Consider the following 18,319-nt stretch of genomic DNA (forward strand, 5'->3'; position numbering starts at 1 on the left):
GATATTAAGCTTGTAAGTTTGACTGAATAGATTATTAAAGTTTTATGGGAATTATAATTTTTTTAATTTGTGTGGAAAAATTTATTAAAAAAAAGTTAAAAGTACGAGAAACACAATTAGTAGCTAACTAAAACATGAAAATTTCATATTTGATCATAGTTATGTTTTCTTTGATTATGAAAGTAATTTTATTCTATTTTTTCTACCAATTTTCCTTCATCCTTTTTTTCTTTCCATTTTTCTATTATTCTTATTCTTCTCATTTTTATTCATCTATCTATTTTTTTCTTTCATTTTTATTTTTTCTTCATTTTTGTATTCATTTCTTCTTTTTTTTTCTACCAATTTTTTCATTCATATTTTTTTCTTTTCATTTTTCCATTATTTTTCTTCTTTTTATTTTTATTTATTCATCAGTTTTTTTCTTCATCATTTCTTTTGTTTTTGTAACGACCCGACTTTTCTTAACTAGACCCACTGAAACGCGACTATGACTATCCGTTGTCAACTAGACTCTTACGGTCAACTTTGGTAAAAATGGGACGTTAAAATCTAAATAAACTTTAAAGTAAACTTTAGAAAATTTTACATTGGAGTACTTTGAAATAAAATAGTATTTGGATGAGAAGTTTTAAAAACAAAATGTAGTTAAACGTAACTTAAGAAATAGTTTGTAGCCACATGGCTTTCTTTAAATAAACTAGTAAACATGAAATTGATAAAACTGTTACTGGACTTAGCAGAAAACTTAAGAGAACCCTGACAACCCTGCAGGTCGGTTGTTTCACAGTATGCATACTTTAGACAGAATCCCCTCCAGCTCATTGCACTGCTCCTTAAGCTTTGCCCTTACCTACACACAGAGAGTAACTGATGAGCTATAACGCTCAGTAAGGAAGCTAGCTACAACTCATGATTCTACTATCCAAAACAAACTTTGCGTAACAGAAATGCATATCTAGAAACTGCAAACTGAGCAACACGTCTAGCATATTCACATAAGTCAAAGTGTTGCGTAACATACTGAAATCATATAACTGAGCCATCGTATAATCCCTGTGTGGCCTCCACGGCCTAGAGAATACTCACCTCCTGTACCAAAGGGGTACACTCCGCTAAAACACGATGACTTTACTGACTTGGCGGATAACCCCGCTGTACTGCTGCATGGGGATCCGCCCTCACAAGGTTTCCCTTGTACTGAGCCATCGAGTTATCTGTGGGGTCATGATCCTCGGGTGGCCTCCGCGGCCCAGAGAATACTCGCCTCACGTGCCAAAGGGGTATACTCCGCTAAAACCCGATGACTTTACTGACTTGGCGGCTAACCCCACTACACGGCTGCATGGGGTCCACCCTCACAAGGTTTCCCTTGACAGTCACAAACATTGCACATGCATTCATGATAACTTTACTGCACTAAGCACATTCAAACCCGATAGATGGGTACTATCATGCGCATCCAACCATATAATCACACATATATATAGCAACTAGAATTTAACCGGCAGCATACAAACATGCAAACAATTCACTAAGATCACAACAAGCTAAGTTACTCTTGGTGTATACTTCCTTACCTCTTGTCCTTAGCTTTCGCGAATTATGTCTTTGTGAGTATTTCTGATCGCGTTTAGACCCTATAATCATATTGGGACAATATGTCGTAGTTTATGCTTACTAAGATTCTAAAATATATTAGGGAATTTAAAAAAATAAAACTGAAATTCCCGACCCTGGCCCAAACTCGAGCCCTTGGGGTAAAATGACCATAATACCCCTCTCTCAGAATCCCAAACTCAACTTAGAAAATTATTATTTCTAATAATAATTTTATCCTAGGCCATGTTTGAAATTTCAAGTCAAAACTCCAATTATTTCTTAAAATTCTGTTTTCCGATGCTCGAGTCCAATTCACGAGCCCCGAGCCCACCTCTTGACCTTAAGACTTAAAATCGGTAATATTGTACTTTCTAAAATATTTTCTAAGTCCTTGAAAATATTTCATAGATTCTAAGTCATCAAATCTAAACTTTGAAACTAACTCCCAAACCTAGAATTTTTCTTGAAGCTTACATAATAATTCCCGAGCCTAGCTTGTAAATTATTATACTTGGACAATTAACTAGGGAATTTTTATCCTTAATTCTCAATAATCAGATTTTGATCTTAGAATACCTAATCCCAAGCCTTGCAGTAACTTTCTAAAGTTTCGGGACCAAATACCACTTTTTGTCCCCTTTGGTTACAAATTGGTAACCATTAGTTACCCAAAAAAACAACAAACCATGCATGCATGCTCACGTGCACAAAGCCTTCATCAATGGCTCCTTGTGCACGGCCAAGAATGGCAAGCACTCTTCAAGTCCAGTTTCGAGCCATAGGTACCTTCTACAACGTTCACTGCCTCATCCCGGAACCACCATGACCCTCACCTCCGCCCACCACCACCACTACAACAAATTTCATTATTAGCGGCGGGGGACTCCGCCGCTAATAAATGCCACGTCCGCCGCTAATATGCTTTAGCGACGGGCCTCCGCTGCTAATACCCCGCGCTTAAAAAAGTGTCGCTAATAATGATTATTAGCGGCGGACTGACACACCCGCCGCTAATCAGCAATTATTAGCAGCGGACATTAGCGACGGAACCCGCCGCTAATAACTATGTCCGAGGCATTAATATTAGCCGCGGGGCCCGCCGCTATTATTGTATTTATAACTTTTTTAAATTAAATTTTAAATAAATTAATATTTATTAAATTTAATTATTTTTAAAAATAATTTAATAAAAATAAATATTTAATTAATTTAAACATAACTAACATTAAAATTAATATAAATAGTTTTAATATTTATCAACCTAGTAAATATCACTATAGTCATTAAAAATAAATAAAGTATTAATTCAGTCCAAATATATAAACTAATAACTAAAGAAAGTCATTAAGATTAATATTGAAATTGTCCTCATCTTCAACATTTTGGTCTGGCTGTGAGGACGATGGCTGTGACGATGGCGGTGGCGGTGGCTGTGGCGGCCGTGGCGGTGGCGGTGAAGGAATATATGGTGGTTGTGATGATCGTCCGAGCGTGAGGTCCCCAAACAGATCTCGAGACTGTGGCTGTGGCGGAGGCTGCATCGATCCTCCTAGAAAATCGGTAAAACTAAAATATTGTGGAGGAGACTGAGAATGGGGTCCAAAAATGTATTGGTTTTGATACTGAGGAGGTTGTTGCGACGACATATGTGGCGGATACATTGGATGAGGCTGGTACAGCTGCTGTGGCGGATACTGTGAAGGAGGCTGGAACTGCTGCTGTGAAGGAGGTTGATACTGTTGATGTGAAGGAGGCTGATACTGCTGTGACGGAGGCTGATACTGCTGTGACGGAGACTGAGAAGACGAACCACCTTCGGATTGTGGTGGCAAATGCCTCTGCAGAAAACTGTCAAACATTGGGTTATACAGTTTACTGGGATGCACAGTTGTCGAAGTCTCAAACCTCTCACGAATTGCCTTCACCAGCAAAGCCATAACTCTCATATCTTCATTAGGCGAAGCAGCAGTATTTGCTTGGGACTGACTTTGATCTGTAGAGCTAGAGGATGTCTTTTTTGCCTTCCCTTTCGCCCTATAACCCACTCCTCTTTGGTAGTCAGATCTCTCCCCGAGTACTTTACTTAGTATCTCGTATTGATCGACCGGGGACGAATCAACACCAGATACATTTAGAGATGCCTCACTCTGCTGTTGACTTTGCCTCTCATTCTGTGACCTCTCAACCTCAGCCGCCATTTTTTCCTGTATAAAGATAACATTATAAACAAAAATTAGAAACATTATAAACATTAGAAACAAGAAAACAATACTATTCACTTACATAATCTTGTTGAGCTGCCTCATTGACAAAAGATTTTGTCGATTTTCTCATATGAGCATCCCTCCAAGTATCAACAACATGCGCATCCGGGTTCTCCTATACAAATGTAAACAAAATGTTTCAGAATGTGTTATTTTATAAAATTAAATTAACATCTTCACTTACATATTCATGACGCTTAGCTGCCAACGACTTTGTGCCTTGTGTTGTTACATACTTCATTTGTCTTCTGTTTGCTTGATTTTTAGCGGAACGAGCCAAAAATCTTTCGCTCAAAAACATTTCACAAATAAGCTGCCAAGCCTCCTTAGTGCAATAGTTAGGTGGCTTAGAGAGGACATTCTCCAAATCTTCTGGTCCAACATAATGATTTTTGAAGTGTCTATGTCTATAGTTCTTTCTCTCGCGATATCTTTCTCCCATCTCCTTGTTGAGAGTTGCCAGAACTGACTCACGTGGTGGATGACCGTCTATATTATAGTAATACTGCATTAGGAAAAAAAATATTAGATAACTTGTAAATAATGGAATTAAATAATGAAAAGTACAAGATTTGTAATTTGTTTTACCCTCATACGATCAAGCACTTGATCCTTAAACTGTTGAGGTACATCAGCAAAATCCAAATAATGCCCCGGACACAACATGGAAACTAGAGTTCCCAACATGCGAATAAAAGCTTGATCCTCCTGCCCAACCACTTTGTTGGTCACAGGATCAAGCTCTAGATCCAATGGTTTCCCAGCTTTTTTCCTTCGTTCTTCAAGAACATTATTACTAGCAGGGCCACGACCTTTTCTTCTCGTCGACGGGGCTTTAAAATTTATTAACAATAATCAGTATTAGTATTGATGTTATATTTATCTAACAATATAATTTCTAAAAATAATTTTGATATGCAATATTTAACCTGACTCGCAAGATGTTGGTACCCTAGAAGGATCTGGCGGGTCTTGACCCCCACCATCTCCGCCATGATAAGTAGCTATATCAGCTGACATTATACTTCAGTTTAAAATTTATTAGTTAGTAATTAGCATTAAATAGAAGTATATCACATTGAATTCATAATAATAATAATTACAAAAAAAAAACTTCATTATATTTAAATATATAGTTCTGTTACACAAATAGAAAAAACTAAACAGAGTAATCACTATCATTTCCATCAGTAATCGGAGATACATTTTCATCTTCACAAAGCTCAAATATCTTATATTATAATTACAAAAAAACACTTCATTATATTTAAATACATAGTTCTGTTACACAAATAGAAAAAAACTAAACAGAGTAATCACTATCATTTCCATCAGTAATCGGAGACACATTTTCATCTTCACAAAGTTCAACAACCAATTCATCTTCTGCATCTGCAACGTCCTCATGTTCTGACATATCAGCTTCGTCGTCACCATCTTCATCAGCTCCAACATAAGCAGCAGGTTGATCAGATTGCATAATCAACTCTCCGAGGTCCACAGTCAACAAAAAATTTGATGAACTTGTTTCATGTACAACATCAATAACATCATTAACCTCATCAGAATTGTCCTTAATGTCCCAAATCTGTCGATGATTCACATCTTCTACAACTTTCCAATCACGACCTCTAAGAAACTTGCTTAGCTTGAGTAGCAAGTATGTACGGCTCATCTTTGTACCATTCTCCATTGACGTTTATATTGGTGACATTATTTTCAATGACTGTTTTCTTCATTCTTGGATTTGTATTAAACCATTTGCACCGAAATAATGCCACTGAATATGCACCAGTGAAAGAAAGTATCACCACTTCTTCAAGCGTGCCGTAAAAATTAAAACCTTCTGTTCCGGCAGCAGACACTCCACTATTCTGTTTGGTGCGCTTTTTGTCTCGATCGTGTGCAATAAATCGAACACCATTGACTATACAACCTTGGTAAAAGGTTGACAAATGATCTGACCCAGATGCTAAAGCTAACAGTTCATCACCGTTATCCAAAGACCCAAGCTTGTGCAAGTCATATATCTAAATACATAGAATGATATTAGATTCACAAAATATATCATTAATAAAATCACTGTTCAAAGTTCAAAGTTCAAAGCTACCTTTTTATGAAACCACGAACGGAAATTTTTCCTATGCAAACGATCATGATCACCATCTGGGTATTTTTGTTTAATCTCTTGTAGGTGTTCGCTGTTAATTAGAATAGTGTTACGATTCTTGATAACAAAAAACTGATAATAACCACACATGTTCTAATTTATAAGAGAATAAACTTACTCTAAATAAGGCTCAATTTCAGGGGAATTCTCAAGTATGAACCACTCAGCTATTTCACGAGTCTTATGATCGAGAGTCTTCAAAGTTCCCTTTGTGAGTGGACGACATTGAGATTGGAAAACTGCAAGATTTCGTGGGATATAAGTTGCATCTTCATTTCGATTAAGACGGTTAAATCTTGTTTCAATGCCTTTGAAATACATTGAACAAAAGGTCAAAGCCTCGTCTGCAACATAGCCTTCGGCGATCGACCCTTCAGGGCGAGCTTTATTTCCCACATAGTTCTTTAATTTTTTCATGTACCTTTCAAAAGGATACATCCACCTCATAAATACCGGACCACCCAATATTGCTTCTTCTGGCAAATGTAATACCAAATGAATCATTATGTCAAAAAAAGCTGGAGGAAAAATCAACTCCATCTTGCACAATATCTGAATAAGATCATTTTGTGCTTCCTCCATATCTTTAACATTTAAAGTCCTCGAACATATTTGCCTGAAGAAATTGCACAATTCTGTAATAGTGGTCGATATAGATTTTGGAAGAAACTTACGAACACCGAGAGAAAGTAATCGTTGCATTATCACATGACAATCGTGTGACTTCAACCCAAGAATATTTGTATCATTCTTGGACACTTTCTTCTTCAAATTTGAACAAAAGCCATCTGGAAATCTAACTCCTTTTATAAACTGACAAAACTGTTGCCTCTGCGCTGGAGTTAACACATAAGGAGCGTGCGGCTTCATCAGATTTTGATTCTCATCTTCATAAATCCACAATGATTCTCTCACACCCATCTTTTTCAAATCATGTCTGGCATTAGTGGTGTCCTTAGATTTATCATTGTCTAAGATGGTGCCAAGGAGACTATCACACACATTCTTCTCAACATGCATGACATCTATATTGTGTTTTAATTTGTTTGTACACCAATACTCAAGCTCGTAAAAAATACTTTTTTTCCTCCAATTACCTTCCTCTACTCCTCTTTTACGTTTCACACCCCCAAACTGGACATGTTTTCCTGGAACTTGCGTTGCAAGAGCATTAACTTGTTCTAGTATATCCTCACAAGTAAACCGTCTCGGAGGACGTCTTCTCTCTACTTCTCCATCGAACTCTTTGTCTCTTCTCATTCGATGAGTACTTGGCAAGAATCTTCTGTGACCAACGTAAGATGTCTTACCGATCAATCAGATGGAAGTTGTGTCCTCATTACACGTAGGACAAGCTTTGTATCCCTGACCACTTCATCCAGACAAACTACTGCGAGCTGGAAAATCGTTCACTGTCCGCAAAAGGGCTGCCCGCATCTTAAACATCCTGTTGGTCGTACTATCTCTTGTATCAACTCCGTTAACCCACAGATCCTTCAACTCATCCACTAATGGTCTCAGAAATACATCCATGTCCTTACCGGGTGATTTTGGCCCAGGAATAAGGAGGGTCAACATGAAATAATTGTCTTTCATGCACAATCTAGGTGGCAGATTATAGTTTGCCAACACCACAGGCCACATGTTGTATGCAAGATTCATGTTACCAAATGGATTAAATCCATCAGCAGCTAAGCCTAGACGAACATTTCTGGGATCCCTTGAAAAATCAGGATGCTTGGCATCAAAGTCCTTCCACGCAGAGCCGTCCACCGGGTGTCGCATCACCCCTTCATCTTTTGATTTCCCGGCGTGATGCCATATCATGTGTTTTGCTGTAATCCTTGAACTGTATAATCTTTTCAACCGAGGGGTCAACGGAAAGTAACGCATCACCTTGTGTGGCACTTTTTTTCCTTTCGTCATTTCGGAAGTAATCCATCTACTACTTCCGCATACTGGACATGTCTCTTTAGATACATGCTCATTGTAAAATAAGCAGCAATCATACTGACACACATGAATGGACTCGTATCCCAACCCTAATTTTTTCAATCTCTTTTTCGCCTCGTAGTACGATCCAGGGATTTTGTTCTCCTTAGGAAATGCAAGCTTTAACAACTTCAGCAATTCATCAAATATGTTGTTAGGCATCTTCCCTCTAACTTTTAGATGCAATAACTTTGCTAAAAAGTTCAGGGATGAAATCCAGTCACAGTCAGGATACAACTTCGCTTCAATCTCCTCAAATAACTCGTCATAATACTGACTCCCACCGGGATCCCTTTCTACTTCCTCAGTTGTCAGTAAAAGGAAGTCTTCCACAACTTGAATCATCTCATCGTCTTCATTCTCATCAACCACCTCATCAACAACAATTTCTTCCACCTCACCATGAAAAATCCACTTATCATAAGCTTGATGAAAACCCTTATCGAATACGTGTGCCCGAACTACATCCAAAGATTAAAATCTATTATTATTGCATCTCACACACGGGCACCTAATTCTTCCATCATAATCTTTATGTTCCGACGCCATCCTCAAAAAAGCTTGCAGACCATTCCAATATTCTTGACAACCACGATTTCTCAATGTTGTCCAAGTCTTGTCAATCGCCATCTAAAGTGTTATAAGAGTGTGAGTTTTAGTAATGTGAATAGAAATGGATAACAAAGGAGATTTGTTATCATTTTTGAAATCTTATGCAATATTATAACATCTTATGCTATTTTATGATGTTTTATTTGATAATTTTATTTATAAACAAATTAACTTTTTTTCCTAAACTAATTTATTATTTATTAAAATTTTATTAAATATTATATCTAACTTTTATTATTTAATTAATTACATTATTATAAATTAATTAAAAAATAAATTATTATTTATTCTTAATTTTTTAAACTTTTATTAAATATAATTATCAATTTCTATATTCATGTAATTTATAAATTATTATTTATTCATAATTTTTTAATTTGTAATAATAATAATAATAATAATTTTATAAATTAATTATTATTTGTCTTTAAGACTAATTTATATTTTTAAATAATTAGATAAATTTTATTAATAATATTTTAAACTTATCATTTATGTGCCGATATCCATGTAATTGATGGTTGTAGTCAACAACCATCAATCACAAACATACCGAGACTAAGAAAATAAATTAACTACTAATTAATTTTTTTGTTCTATTTTTACAAATTATAATAATAATAATAATAATATATGTTCAAGCAAAAAGGAGAAAAAAAAACAAAATAACATGATAATATGCACTTATTGTTGTTTTTTTTTTTCTATACTCACTTTTTTTTATTAAATAAACTATCTTAAATTTGTTTCAAAAAATTTCACAATCTAAACAAAATTAGTTTCCCTATTAAAAATATCAAGTTGCGGTGAAAGTTAGTTAGTAGTATAAAAGCTTTCACTTATTTGACTAAATACTTTTTTTTTTTACAAAAATTAATAAGTAGTTCAAAAAAATTGGTATGGCCGCTAATAATGGCAATGGAGTAACACAGACGTGATATAATTAGTTTGTTTCAATTTTAATTTAAAAAATAATTACAAATTTTTTTAAAATAAAAAATAATTCAAAATTTATTACTAAAATTTAAAAATGATTCAAACATTAAAAAAATATTTTAAAATTTAAATTAATTTTAATTGAATTTGTATATTTTTCTAGCACTTAGTTTAATTAATATTATATAATTAAGAAAATGGTGATAAAGAAAATATGGGTGCTAATAATCTGATTGATCAAGTTTAAATCCTTTTTATTCAATATTAACAAAAACACTATATTTTACTTAATACTAAATCATCTATTATTATATTTTATAAATTAATTTAAATTATCACTTAAATTTTGTTTTTAACCAAAACAGTCCTATAATTATTTACATACCAAGATTACAAAATAAAGTAAGAACAAACACATATATCTTAACAATAGATGTCAAGATTTACATACCAATGATACTAACTAAAGGACTCAAAACTCAAATATTATACACTAAACAAATACAAAATAAATTATTCAAAAAATACAAAAGATATTAATTACAAAAAATATATCCACACCTGTTGAGGGTGTGCCAAGGTCGTGTGTGTGTCGGGGTTGTGGGTGTGTCGCTGTCCTGATAAAAAAAAAATTAATACCAAAAGATACACGAAAAAAATTCAAACCAATATAATATAAAACTAAGTATAAAAAAAATGCAATATGTTGGTTAGGCATTACATTGCAAATATGTATAAAATACACCATTATTCACCATTGAAGATGATTAAAGCAGAGAGCACAAAAGTAGCTAGTATAAAACAAGTGTTTCTATACCACTTACAATAATGACATACACAAGTATATTTATTTTAGTCAATTTATTAATCTAACTTTTGCAAGTGCTTAAAATGCATGCACTTGTTTGATTTAAATTAAAATAATAAATTCAATTACATTGAGTAACTAAATTCTAGGAATTAAGTTTATGAAAGTATAAAATATGATATGGATAAGTTACATAAAAAAAAAAAAGAAATTTATTATTGCTGATATAAATGAAAGCTACCAACAAATATATGAAATAAAAACTCGACATGAATAGAAATTGATAACAAAGGAGATTTGTTATCATTTTTGAAATCTTATGCAATATTATAATATCTTATGCTATTTTATGATGTTTTATTAGATAATATTATATCAAAATTTTATTATTTAATTCATTAAATTATTAAAAATTAATCAAAAATTAAATTATTATTTATATAATTATTTATTCTTAATTTTTTCTACTTTTATTAAATATTATTATCAATTTCTATATTCATGTAATTTATAACTATTTAATATTAGATAATATTATTCAATAAACAAATTAAATTATATAATTTAATTAGATAATATTATATCAAACTTTTATTATTTAATTAATTAAATTAATAAAAAATAATTAAAAATAAATTATTATTTATTCTTAATTTTTTATACTTTTATTAAATATTATTATCAATTTCTATATTCATGTAATTTATATTAAACAATATTATTCAATAAACAAATTAAATTATTTATTTAGATAATTTTATTATTTAATTCATTAAATTATTAAAAATTAATCAAAAAATAAGTTATTATTTATATAATTATTTATTCATAATTTTTTATACTTTTATTAAATATAATTATCAATTTCTATATTCATGTAATTTATAACTATTTAATATTGGATAATGTTATTCAATAAACAAATTAAATTATATAATTTAATTAGATATTATTTAATTAATTAAATTAATAAAAAATAATTAAAAATAAATTATTATTTATTCATAATTTTTTAAAATTTTATTAAATATAATTATCAATTTTTATATTAATGTAATTTATATTAAACAATATTATTCAATAAACAAATTAAATTAAATTATTTAATTAAATAATAATATATCAAACTTTTATAATTTAATAAATTAAATTATTAAAAATTAATCAAAAATTAAATTATTATTTATATAATTATTTATTCTTAATTATTTTATACTTTTATTAAATATTATTATCAATTTCTATATTCATGTAATTTATATTTAACAATATTATTCAATAAACAAATTAAATTAAATTATTTATTTAAATAATATTATATCAAACTTTTATTATTTAATTCATTAAATTATTAAAAATTAATCAAAAAATAATTTATTATATATATAATTATCAATTTCTATATTTATGTAATTTATACCTATTTAATTATTATTTATTCATAATTATTTAATATGTAATAATAATAATAATTTTACAAATTAATTATTATTTGACTTTAAGGCTAATTTATTTTTTTAATTAATTAGATAAATTAAAATGGCAGCCTAATATTAGCCTAACAAAACAAGCTGGAAGGAACAACCCTAGAGATAATGACATAAACCCAGAATAAAAGGAGAACATACTCTATGTGGAAGTATCAATCTGCTCTGGAAGAAACAAACGTTACGGCAAGCCCTTTCGTGCCGAACCTACCAGCTCTACCAACCTGGCCAAAATTTCATGAGAAAGGAGTCAGAAAAATAATATGTGATTTCATCTAAATAAAGTCTTAAATATTTTTATAAAATATTTTAAAATAAAAAAGTAATTTTACGTAAATAAATGGACGGTATTATTGTCTGACTAATTAATTTTGACAGAGACTTGGTTCAAGTAGGCATTTTGTATTTCTAGCAAAACAAATTGATGTAATAATTTGGTATTATATATTGAAATCAGATGGATGTAAGTGAGTATTCAAACAAAATCTATTGTTGTAATTTGGTATTTTTAAAATTACGAAGAAACTAGTATCTATTCCGTATTATATGTTTGTTTTTAATTTGATTTGATAAAGAAAATAAAATAAAAACGTACGGATCTCTCTTAAATAATTGGTTACAAACTACTACTAATCTTTGTGAACTATATATGAGTTAGTCAGAGGTGCATGTTATCAATTACGTATTCAGGGGATGGGGATTATGAACATCTATATTCAGGGGATGGGGATGGTGCTAAAACAAAAGCACCTCTAAACTTGTAACATAACATAGTACAGAATTTCATAGGCAGGAGAAACGAAAAAAGTTTGTTTTTGTTCTACAATATTCCTTAGAAACACCTTGGGTCTGCAACGCCTTCAACGAAATGGAGTTTAAGAGGCGGAATAGGTTGTTTAAGAAACGCCTTGGGTCTGCAACGAAATAAATTGTTAGAATAGAGTTTAAGAGGCGGAATAGAGAAAGAGAAATGGAGAAGCTGCTACCTGCTTGGTCTGCAACACCTTGGGCCTGGTACCTACTCGGTGCGGTGTGGAGAAGCTGTGCGAAGGCAGGAGAAACGGAGAAGCAGGAGAAACGGAGAAGGCATGCGAAGAAGAAAGGTGCGGTGCAATATGTAACTTCTACATAATCATTAGCGGCGGGTACCGCCGCTATTACCATAGCCCGTCGCTAATAACTTTATTAGCGGCGGAGACTCCGCCGCTAATAAATTATATACTCTGTCGCTAATACTATTAGCGGCGGATATCCGCCTCTAAAAAAAGGTGATTATCCGCCGCTAATAACACTTTAAAAAATGAACCGTTTGATTCCCGGGCATTTTCCTTTGTTGTATTAGCGGCGGATAACCCGTCGCTAATAATAGGAAGTCCGCCGCTAATACATATTGATTATATATTTTTAAATAACCACACCTAATTAGCGACGGACCCCCTAGCCCGCCGCTAATACCCTGTATAATAGTGGCGGACTGTACCCGCCGCTAATAGTTACGCCGCTACTCACATTAATTGTTGTAGTGCACCACCACCACCGGTGGTGGTTGATCGAAGCAAACGGTCAACAATGACTCCCAAGTTTCAGCCGTGACTCCCAAACCCACCAAAGGTGGAACCCAACCCCAAAGCAACTTCTAATACACCTCTAGAACTCTTAGGGGTGTGGAAGAACACCCAGCCCGTGGCCTTACACATCATCACCGCCTGCAACCTCCATTAACGCCGGCAGTGAAGGAACTCTCAATGCAACCATCGGCCATGGCTACAACCACCACCTTGCCACCCCAAAACTTAAGATCTACTATATTAGACCCTTCCCAACACCTTAAGGATGTTCTCTAGTCCTAAAACGTTGATTAAAACCATACATAACAGCCCATAAATTCATCACCATCCTAAGAAACGAAATTGAAAAATTGGAAACTTAAAACTACTAAGGAAGTCTATGAATATATACCTCTTACTGTGTCCGGTTCTTGGTGTGTTCTTTCTTCTCCTCAACTTAGTCCAAAACACTATGAACACAACAAAACCATTCAACATGAATTTGGAACTGAGAATCTAAGAGAGAAATTAACACAAAGTAGGTTCGGGCTTACGTTATTTTTTTCTGACTATTCTTGCACCGTACTCTCAAAACACTCCCTTCTTTCTCTTGCTTTCTTCTACAATCAACACAACGCAGAGGATCTAAGGACGTGTCTAAGGTCCTTACATTTAAAAAATAAGGTGTGAATAATTTTTAATTTTAGATATTTAAATCATTTAGATATTATATTATTTTTTAATAATTAACTAGTAATCATAAATATGAAAAAGAAGAACTAAAAAATGTTAAAAATTAAGAAAATAGAAAAAATGTTATGGAGCAATTTTAGAGTGTTACATCATTTCTTGATACTCTCATTTATATAAATTGGGTCATTTGGCAAAATGTCTTTAAAAATATTTTTTAAAGTTATTTTACACTCTAGCCTAGTTTTAATAATTATTTGCTTTGCAAAATAAAATAGGATTATATATATATATATATCTTTTGAAATTAAAATATGATTATATATGTAACGTCCCTAAGGTAGGGAACGTCTGCCACATACTCGTAATTCTAGGGTTTACGAGTATGTAAGGCACTTGACCAAAAGAATTAAATAAAATGATACGAAGAAATACAGAAAAATTTAAACTTTTATATAAACTTATTAGAAGAAATTATTACACGTATGAATACTTTAAATTTAAGGCAGCCATATGAAAACTCTAAACCATTATTGCATTGCTACTGAGTCCGTGCTCCACAAGTTGCTCAACAGCTAAAGCCACACCTGGAAAAATGTTGGAAAATAACATAATGAGCTAACGCTCAGTAAGCAAATCTCATGCATACACATACACGTGAATGTCGTGAGTTTGTAGTGCACATATACTAATATGCTGACTTATATACTTATGCATTTCATTTATTGCTCATGCACTTTCAAACTTTACTTTTATGCTCTTTCTTTTAGTTTCACATTTTTATGGGCCCAATATCACTTGTGCACACTGTTTGATTCAGCCAATGCCTGCAGGGCTTGTTACACATATCATATAGAATCCCATGGGTTCTCCTCCGGCTAGCCATCATCTCAGCTAGGCTCATCATAACACTCATTTCATCATTGCCATAGCTGCCATACTTATTACACATATGGAGGAGAAAGACGGAAACATGGCAAACATATCTGAATGGTCAACTCTGACCTAGCCCACACTAGTGGGCAGCCACTATAAGTCTTATAGAATTCCGTCTTCTTTATTGAACTTACTTGATTGCTTCATCAAAACAGTGGCACCCTTTTTAAACATCTTATTATCACTTTGCTTAAGCCTTGTGTCATTAAAATGTTTAACTTTACATAAGACTTTTCAAGACATTTCATAACTTTTCTCATATCCATATGCATGGTCTTATATCACATAATAATGTATCACATAAATGTACATGCCATGCATACATGTTGATGCTGAAATGCCAATGTTCGTGTTCATGACTGATGTTGATGGTATTCAATCAAGGCATTGTATCACATCTCATATAACTCAAAACATCTTTAGTCATAATACATGAAGCTTTGGGTTGGTGGCGTTGTTATACCTTGACGTAGAGCTATGGCTCAGGTCTAAGGTTTCCAGCCTAAAAACTTAAACGCTTCATATATCATAACATATAACAAATCATGAACATAGAGTAATCCACATATCCATCAACATAAGAACACATACTTGCACATAATTCATATCATTCTTAACCAAGTAAGACATCTTTCACATATCACAGAATTCATCAATTACATATCACACAACACCCTTATGGTGTTCATATAACCATTCTTCACATACTTATCATATGCATCATCATCATACCATACTTAACTCATCAGATGTACACAATCAATGTAGTCATGCATCTTACACTTAAGCACAAAATGTGAGATTTACTTACCTTAGGTCCTTAGCTTATTTTAAAATTCCTCACCAAGAGTCAATCAATCAAATCCATACAAATCCTATTCAAGGCACATCATTTATTAAATTCTATCAAAATCATAAATATACACTATTGATAGTGTATATTAATAATACCAGAAACTATATAAATGATAACAATAATTATTATCAACGTAATGCAAATAACTCTTCATATAAAACCATGATTTAAACCTTGCTCATAAGATAATGTACTCTTCTGATAATAATAATAATAATCCCAACAAAAATAATAATTATCGTCTATAATTAAACTTATTTCGATATTAATAACAAAATACTTCAATAACAATATGTATATGGATGTATATATTCAAATAGTCATTTTATAAAAGAAATCATATTTTTAACATAAAGTTGTAATAATCAATATAATGATAATAATATAAATATAAATATTTATATTATTATTAATTAGTCATAATATCAATTCCAGTGATATAATAAATATACTTTCTCCAAAATTCACTGGTCTTACAAATATCAATAACTGTAAGAAACTAATATTTGATATTATTTTAATATTCAAATATTAATAAAATATTAATATACAATAATAATGGTTAGATAATAGGTTTACTATAAATCATACTTTTCATATATATATATATATATATGAATCTGTATTCTTGATTTACTTAACAAAATAATAACAATAATAATTAAAATTACTCAATCATAATAATTTCCATATTAATATAAAATCAATTAAATATGTATTTTTATACTTTATTTAATATCTAATATTTTCTAGAAAATTGGACAGCACAACGGCTATAAAGTGGACAAATTCCAAAATCAAAACTTGTATCAAAAATATATATAATCCCAGACAGCGAGTAAATTACAGAAAATATTCCATATATCAATAATATATAATTATATACTATAAATACACATAATAACAATTACTCTAATCAATCACAATTAAATCACAATATATAGGTTAAAGAAATTATACCAAAATGATCGGGTTCCACAACAAGTCAAACAATGATTTTCTGAGACTCAAAACGTACTTCGGAACCTCGAACACTAAGTTTCGACCGTCAGTCTACGGTGGATCGCGGTGGCTCGTGGTGGGCCCACCACCCAAATATGGTAGATGTAGGAACAAGTTATTGGGTTTTGAAGCCCACAACACGAGGAGCACGATGGTGGTGACGGATCGGCAAACGGATGCCCGAGGTGGCCGAATCGCAACTTTGAAGTCGCGGGGTGGCCGAACTTAAATCGAGTGGTTGAGGCGTTTAATCGGCGAGTGAGCTCTAGATTCCCGCGTGGGTCGATAGTTCGGAGGCCTCTGAATCCAACGGTCCGGCGCGTGGCTAAAAATGGTGGCCGGAAAGTACTCCTGCGACGTCGGCAACAGTAACACGCAGAGAGAGAGAGAGAGAGTTTCTGAGGAGAGAGAGAGAGGGGCTCGGGTAAAATGAAAGGCTGGAGCCTTTTATTTTATTTTATTTTATTTATTTATTTATTTATTTTTAAAAATTACACTTGGACCCAAAATACTAAAATTCTTTTCAAATAAGCCCTTTAGCCAAACTTTCTTAATTTTATAAAAATCCCCAATTAAAATTATATGACATTTGGGTCCAATACTTGACTACTCAAGTTTCTCTTTCTTTAATCTCATTAAAAACATAAAATCATATTTTAAACACTATTTTTCCATTACTATTTCTTAAATTTGTAAAGTTGTACATTTTATGTATTAAAACTTTGATTTGTAATAAATAAATGTATTATGAAAATGTTGGATATTACAATATATTTATTATGCAATAAAAGGAAGATTAGATGATATGAATATAAATTTTAAAAAAAATGGTGTTTTTATCTCACTACAAAAAAGGGGACTTTTGCAGGCGCAAATTTGCGCCGGCAAAACCCAGGGAGTTTTTGCGGACGCAATTTTGCGCCGGCAAAGAATCGCGTCGTATCTCCGTCGCTAATTTCACTTTTTCCGACGCAAATGTAATGCGCCGGCAATGGTCTTTTTTGGCGACGAAAAAATACGCCGGTAAAAATAAGGTTGCACCGGTAAAAATTTTTGTCACGATGTTGTGGAAAACACTTTTAGCAGCGCAATAATGCGCCGGCAAAAGTTGACTTTTTTAGTGGCGCATTTTTGCGCCGGGAAAGGTGTATATGTGAAGTTAAGATTGAAACTTTTTGCTGACGTAATTTTCCGCCGGCAGAAGTATTTTTAAAATAATAATTTTGATTAAATTACTAATATTATTTTCAATATATTAATATTAATTAATAATTTTCAATTTTAATATATTAATAATTATTTAATTTTTTAGTAATATTATTTAATTAGAAATAAAATTATAATTAAAATTAAAATTTTATAAATAAATAAATAAAAAATTACAACTATTAATATTTATTGCCTCCCCCAAACATGA

The sequence above is a fragment of the Humulus lupulus genome, chromosome 1 (assembly GCF_963169125.1).
Source record: "Humulus lupulus chromosome 1, drHumLupu1.1, whole genome shotgun sequence".
Classification (NCBI taxonomy): Eukaryota; Viridiplantae; Streptophyta; class Magnoliopsida; order Rosales; family Cannabaceae; genus Humulus; species Humulus lupulus.